This window comes from Homalodisca vitripennis, chromosome 3 (assembly GCF_021130785.1).
Source record: "Homalodisca vitripennis isolate AUS2020 chromosome 3, UT_GWSS_2.1, whole genome shotgun sequence".
NCBI lineage: Eukaryota > Metazoa > Arthropoda > Insecta > Hemiptera > Cicadellidae > Homalodisca > Homalodisca vitripennis.
In genome coordinates this window covers 163,323,613-163,331,413 of record NC_060209.1, presented here as the reverse complement: position 1 = coordinate 163,331,413, position 7,801 = coordinate 163,323,613, and positions in this window count along the sequence as shown.

Below are 7,801 nucleotides of genomic sequence, written 5' to 3'. Positions count from 1 at the left end.
TTATATTGAATTGAGATCATTATTATTTACCATTTATAATTTATTTAACATGTATACATTTTTTCATACATTATTTATCACAATACTGATATAACTGAGCAGAAGCAAGAGAAAACTTTTGATAATATATTTTTATTGTTTCACCCTTCAGTAAATAATTGGTACAATAACAAACAGTACCAATACAGTTAATAATATTTAATTAAAATAATGATCGATCATTTCTAATTACCAGATATAAACTGATGATATGATCAACTCATAATAAAAACAAGCACATAATATATAATATTATTTTTGTACTCTTTTAGTCAGTATCAGCTTTAGTGCTAACGTATATTCACTCCTGTTTTGCTAGTCAAAATACATGAGGTAACCTACCCATTTCATGAAGCAACGTTCAATTTTAGTCATAAAAATCCCAATCAAAGAAGTTAAAGAAAATGTTAAGGTATTAATAGTTCCCTGATTTTTGACTAAAGCACAAAAATCTGAAGTTTACAGATATAGTTAACAGTTATTTGAATAAAAATAACTCAAAATTCAATGGCTCAAGTACACTTCATTGATTAATCCTTGAAGTGGCTACTAGGCCGTTGTTTAAGTGTCAACGTCACATATGTGATGCAATAACATTTTTTTGTCTATTCAAGTGGTATCAAATTCAAGTTATTGCAAGGAGAAAGAATCATGGTTATCATGAACACTGGGGTTTGTTTGGTTTTATTTTAATTTTTAGTTTCCTCTACGCTAGTTTCCAGGATTGATTGTTTATAACACTTACGTAATACAAGGACTATTCCAAAAGTAATCGCTATTTGGTTACGTATTTGTAAAAATAAATATTTTATCTATTTTTCTACATAATTACTATTAATATTAAAGCCCTTATCATACGAGGCATGTTCAAAAAGTAACAGGAATTTTAATTTATTTGTCTACATTAATGTTGTCATCTTCAAAATAGCCTCCATTAGATATTATGCACTTGAGCCAGCGCTTCTTCCAGTCTTCGAAACACTTCTCAAATTTGATCTTGGGATAGCCTTTAGCTCTTTCAGCAATGCACTTTTAATGTCATCTGTGCTTGTAAAACGAAGGCCCTTTAAGATTCTTTTTATTTTTGGAAATAAAGGTCACGTGGAGCCGTGTCTGAGAATATGGAGGCTGGGGCATCGTTACAGTACTGCTTTTGGCCAAAACTTCACCAACAACCAATGAAGTGTGAGCAAGTTCATTGTCATGGTGCAAGTGCTATGAGTTGTTTTTTCCACAAATCCGTCATTTTTTCAGATTGCTCCATGCAAGCGGCATTAAACTTGCAGGTAGTACTCCTTATTGATCGTTTGACCTTATGGCAAGAATTCATGATGCACTATGCCATTAAAATTAAAGAACACAGTGAGCACGTTTGACTGCACTTGTCAAGCCTTTTTAGGTATTGGCGTTCCAGAATGCTTCTACTGGAATGATTGAGCCTGTTTCTACATAATATCCCCGTAAACCCATGTCTTATCACCTGTTTTATTCTGTGATAGTAATTCTGCATCATCTTTGACTTCATTTAGTGACTCCTGAACAACTTCCATTCGTGGCTGTTTTTGTTCAAAATTCAGCAATTTTGGAACAAATTGTGTTGTCACATGTTTCATACCCAAAACATTAAAAAATTTTAACGGTATGAGCTAGTTGATATGCCCACATGATCAGCGACTTTGCTGATTGTAATATGGCGGTAGTTCATAACCATTTCTTCTACTTTTTTCACGTTTGTATTGGTAGTTGATGTGCTTAAATACCTAAGTTCATAAAACACGTCTGATCTTAGCACTTCTTTGTTTAAAGTTTGTTATTGACGGTGGAAGGTTTGAAAGGATAACAGGATTTCGGACATTTGCCATTGTTATAGATTATAAAAGGTATAACACAACGTTTCGAGGATTGGAATCTATCCTCTTTGTTAGGTGAGGGAGGTACTAATACGTACAAAAATAACGAACAGAAAGAAGTAAAGAAGGGAAAGAAAAGGGTTCAAAAAAGCTGCTTGGAGTCCAGTCCAGGCGTTGTCACTGCACAGGATGCAAGTCCCGAGCACAGATCACAACTACAAGGTTCACAATCACACATCACACTAGCACAGACTACAGTGGGATGATACTAACAAGAATGGCGATGTCGGCTCTCATCAGCACTGCTAATGACTTTTTTAACACACCTCTATCTTTTGACTAACTTAGGAATTCCGCGGAAAAAAATGTTTAAAAAATTCTGCCACCAACACTATTAGCCAACCAGTGGCAGTGTCTTTGAGTTCATCATCAAAATGCTGAGTGCCAAGCCACTACTTTATGTCCATAAAGAGATGATAATCATCAGACCTAAGTCTCTTCTGTAGGGTGGATAGACAAAAATTTCCCATTTAAATTCTTGCAGAAAGTCTGTAGTTTGCTGAGAAGAATGAGGCCGAGCATTGTTGTACAGAAAAATTACACTGGAAGTCAGTAATCCATTGTGGTTATGGATTGGTGGTTGTTCATATTCTATAAATTCTACAAATAACATCCCTTTTGCAACCCTAAACACTGTTCCCATGAGCATTCTGCCAGAAAAGTCTTGCTTGACATGTTGGTTTTCTAGGGGAAGACGTAAGGTCTCAAAGTTCTGATGATTGCTCTTTAGTTTCAGGATTCACATACTTAATCCATGTTTCATCATCAGTCATGATCCTATGAAGGAATGACTTGCCCTCATTTATATAATGTAACATTTTGTAATTTGTAAGCAATTACAAAGCAGACACAATTTGCTGTGTTTTGTGACTTTCACAGTACTTATGGAAACCTAACCTCTCTCTTGCCACCTTTCTAGTCCTTGAAATTTTTGGAAACTATTCTAAAGCTTGGAGATTGTGAAACGTTAATATTCTGGAACTGTTTTGCTAATCGTGTGAACAAGTTCATCAATAGCACTGATAGCCTGCTACTCTTTTCTTCATCATGGATGTTTGTTCATCCATTTTTTAACAAACTTCTTTTTCTCATAACGATTGGCCCATAAACAGCACAAAGTTCCTTATGAATAGCTGCTACTGAATATTGCTTTGCTGTAGAAAACCTAACTACAACACGCACTTCACAGTTTGCATGCGCTAAACTGCGAAACACATTTTGCAAAGCTGTAGATCTTTGGTAGTTTGGACAGGGGTGGTGAATTTTCCCAGGAGGACCTGATAGGTTGTTTTCGGCGGTTTGTAGAACTGCTGAAGTTGTAGACTGGTGGGCCTCATGGTGTGTTTCCGGGGTGCGCAAAAAGCCCTTGAGGCTTAAGTGCATGTCAGTAGGCCGCCCTAAGGGGGGGGGGGGGAAATAAAGCTGTAGAAAATGAAAGAGTGCTTGTATGACTTTCTAACTGCCACGGTTAAATGCACGACAGTGTGTGAGAGAGAGTGTTATCTCAACTATACCAGCGCTGCAAGCAAATAGCGGTCACTTTTGGAATAGTCCTCGTAATTAGTATAACAACCAATATTTATAACACTAAAACAAGATTAATTTCCAATAATTTATATGAAATATTTATAAATATATTTCTTAAGTATTTTAAAACTATATATATCTAAAATCAGATTACAATGTTTTAATAATGTACATGTTGGGTCATGTATTGCATTTTTTCTTTATACATTTGATGTTATATAACAAATTATAATTTGAAATTGGAAGTTTGTTTTAAAAAATTTTCATAGTTTGGCATAAATATATGTTTATACTATCTGAACTATTTCTGAAATAACTTTTGCTACGATGTACAAGGTTTGTTCATAAAGTAATAAAACTGGGTCAGGTAAAGGCAGTTTACCGATCTGATGGGGACAAATAGTTAAAATTCTTAAAAAACTTAAAACTGAAATTGTGAATCACACCAAAGGCCAGGCTATAATACAGGCCAGAGTGCTGATACTGTGACGCCACCAGACGCGGCCGACCACTCCACTTCATTCAACAGGAATAAGTACACACTTGGCCTGATAATTTTTTATATTTTATAGTTTTTCTTTTACAATTGAAAATAATTAAATTCCATACTTGTTATAGAACATTTTGAGTTTTCAAGAGTAGTTTTTTTTATTGAAATAGGTTGTATTTTCTTTTCACATTGGATTCAAAGTGACATATATACATTATATACCTTTATACAACAAAATTGTTTGTAGCAGACAACTAATAATTTTAGAATTAAAGTTAAATCCTTTATTATATTGATATAAATTACAAAAATTATGTACTGCATGGATAGCACAACAGATCATATTTTGAATTCAAAACCACAGGTTACAGTATTGTTGATAAATTTAGTTTGTCTGGAGATTCCTTGAAAACAAGCAGTAATCACCTCACCAATTTTAAATTTACAGAAGTAAATTATTATAATTTCAGTACAATTTTAGAAAGTAATTAAAGCTTTAAATTAGTAATAAATCCTCCCACTTCAGAACTTGGTATCCCATTGCTTTGATGTTATGTATCATGTGTTTTGGAACGTTCCTCATAAATCATCTATTTGTGAACTTCCAGTTCTCATCATTAGGTTGTATATTTACATTTCATGTCCATTCCAAAGCCTTTAGTTAACAGTGGAATTGTATATTTATTTTGTAAATAACACTTAGAATTTCCAGCTTCTGTTCAATCATTGATACTACTTGTAAATATTGTATGTATCGTTGGTAATTACAAAGTAAATTATGTTTAGCATAATTAACTAATTTAGTACTTTAGTGTCATTGGTGCACATTGTGCCAGTAGTATTAATTTTATGTTAAGTATACACTGTATGTTTAGTTTTAAATTGATTATGTATGTTGCTATATAGTGTTTGATCAGTTTAGTTATTTTAACGAAGTTGCAATGAAATATCTCATATTTATTACTAGAAAATGTGACTATTTAAAATTTTTATAGTACTATTGTTTGTTGTTCTTTTTCTAAATATATATTTTTATTATACTTTTCAAAAAATATTTAAGATAAATACGATAGGCAAATTATTTAATATAATTATTTTAATCTATTTTAACATCAATCATAATAAATCTTTTATACCATAATGATTTACCCTATATAAACCATTGTAAATATAAATAGCCATTTAATCCTTTCTGTAAAATTATAAAAATTGTTCTACCATAATTACATTAAATTTTTTATGTAATAGATCTTTTATGTATTTTTTTGACAAAATGTTATTTGATACCTTGGAGACAATAAGACATAACATTGTGTACTGAACATTGTACTGTATAAATTGCATCCTGCTTTCTTCTACTCAATGTAACAGGGTTAGTGTTAATACTGAAATTTCATCCCAACCTCCAGTGTTCCGGTGAATAAGTTATTGATCAGTAATGATGCAACTTTTGATGGGCTGCAAGTGTCACAGATTTATTTACTCCTTTGAAAGCCTATATTAAACCACCCCAGTACCCTAGTACAGATCATGTATGTGTAACAGGCTTCACTGAGCTTTGAAGCTATGAGAGTTATCTCAACAACATCCTCTTTTTTTCTTTTTTTTTTGTTAAGCAGAGGGAACCTTCAAAAGGTACTGGCGTCCCAGGTATGTGGGATTCTTACCCACTAAACCACTCTGCTGCCACGTCCGGTCGTGGCCGTACAGCACCTGGACCCTAGGTCCACTGACTGTAGAGGAAGCTCCAGAGGGATATGGAAAATCTGCCCATTGTCTGCAAAGCTGGCTTGATTTAACTACAGCCAAGAAGTACTAAAGTACTATCCAAATCCACCAAAGGGGCATCGATCTTGCCTATGTATAAATGAAGTTCCATCCAAACTTCAATCCCATAACTCAATTTGTTCTCAATATATCCCCCTAAGTGTTGCTAATAATCAACCAATTCCCATGACAGGACATGTCTCATAATCTAACTAGATCTTGCCTATTCATAGTTAATGGTTTCATTCAAATTTCAAGTCTATAGCTCTGTTTGATCTTGAGATATCTCCCTGAGTAATAGGCTTCGATAATGCTCAGTTAAATCCCATAGAATCCCATTGAATTTTGATATTTAATAATTACCTTTCTGATTGTATCTTTAATTCTTTTTTGAATAAATTGTATTAAATTCATAAATAAAAGAAGAAAGAGAATTTAATAGTTAGGGCTGTAGAAAAGACTTTTAACATAGTTATGTCAAACCAAAGAAAATGAAAATTGCAACATGTGCTGCCAGTTCAGCAAAGGTTAGTAACCCACATTCTTGGTTTGGAAAACAGAGCACACTCCACTCTGGCTCTGGTTTTAATTAATTTTCTCTTCTAAGTAATTTCTACCTTTATGGGGAAAAAAAGCATTACATTCATGTAAGTGTGACTTTGCCTTTGATTTATTATTGGTGAATATTTCTACTCCAGAATTTCTCTCTGCCAACCAAACTATGATTGCCTCAGTACAGATCTAAGAGCTGGTGGTAAACCCTGTGAATCGCAGTCAAAAGTGGAATACAAAATGTATCTGTAACCAATATTGTCCACCTAGCTAAACAAGTACCATTCAAGCCCTCAATGGGAGTCAGGATTGTGTAAGAAAGCCTAAATGTCACAAAAGAGTGATCCCCGTAATTTGCATCTGCCATAAAACATCAAGCATGATAGCAACAACATGTATTCGTGCAACATAGACATTTAAGAAAAAGTGGCTTTTACATATTGCAGTGTTTTGATTTTTTTTTAATTGGAAGAACAAATATTCTAGTTATTGTAGTTGGTTTGATTTACTTTAGCAATTTTATGTTTGGTTATTGTAAATATCTTTCTGGAGTAATCTAATAATAGTTTCTTATGACGTATACATTTTTAGTCATTTAGTTTTGGTGTTAAAAGATATTAATTAATGGAATTAGTTAATGTATTTTGTTTCTATTAGGAGCTGATATAAGTCTAAAATACCTTAACAAGCATTTCTAAACTTTTTAAAATCCTGGAACATAATCAAAACAACGTATTATTGTCTGTGAAATGTAAATGAAAATAATTATATGTAATTACATATAATTATGTTTGAAATGTTCAGTTGTACATAACAGTTGTAAATGAAACAGCTGTAAATAAAACAGGTGCATAGGCAAACATTGGCAGTTGGTAGGAGTATTGATATAGTAAAGGGTTTGTGGTGTAGATTATTATCACAAATTTTTGAGTAATTTTAAATTTATTGCAATATGCTTTTCAACGTTAAGGATGCTATATCAAGAATTTTCTAAATTTACAACTGGAATTCTCAACTGAAAAGTAAATATTTTCAAATAATAAGTTTTTAATAAAATAAAACCTTATTTATAATAAATTACTATAAGCAAAAATCTGTCATTTATTCAGCAATAGTGGTCACCAAACACATAGCAATAATACTAATGTTTCATACTCGTTTTGGTCCCATATCAAGAACAGCACTAGCTGTGGTGGTGTTAAAGGTAGTTTAGTTCCAAAAAAATTACCTGCTTCATAGTGTATTGAGATGTTTCATTGCATCTTAGTTAACTGGTGTTTGTTTTTCTTATTGTAAGAACAAAGGATGGAAATGCTCTTAGATACATAATATTAATTGTAAAATTGATTCATTAATGTTTGCAAACTAAAAGATTTAATGTTAATTTACTTGTTTAGAAAGAAATAGAATTTTGGTATGTAAACTTTGCAAACAGTGCCAAACCAATACAGGTGTTCACCGCAGTTAGATGATGTTTACTGTAGATTACCGTGTTAACAAAATTAGTTGTCTTCAA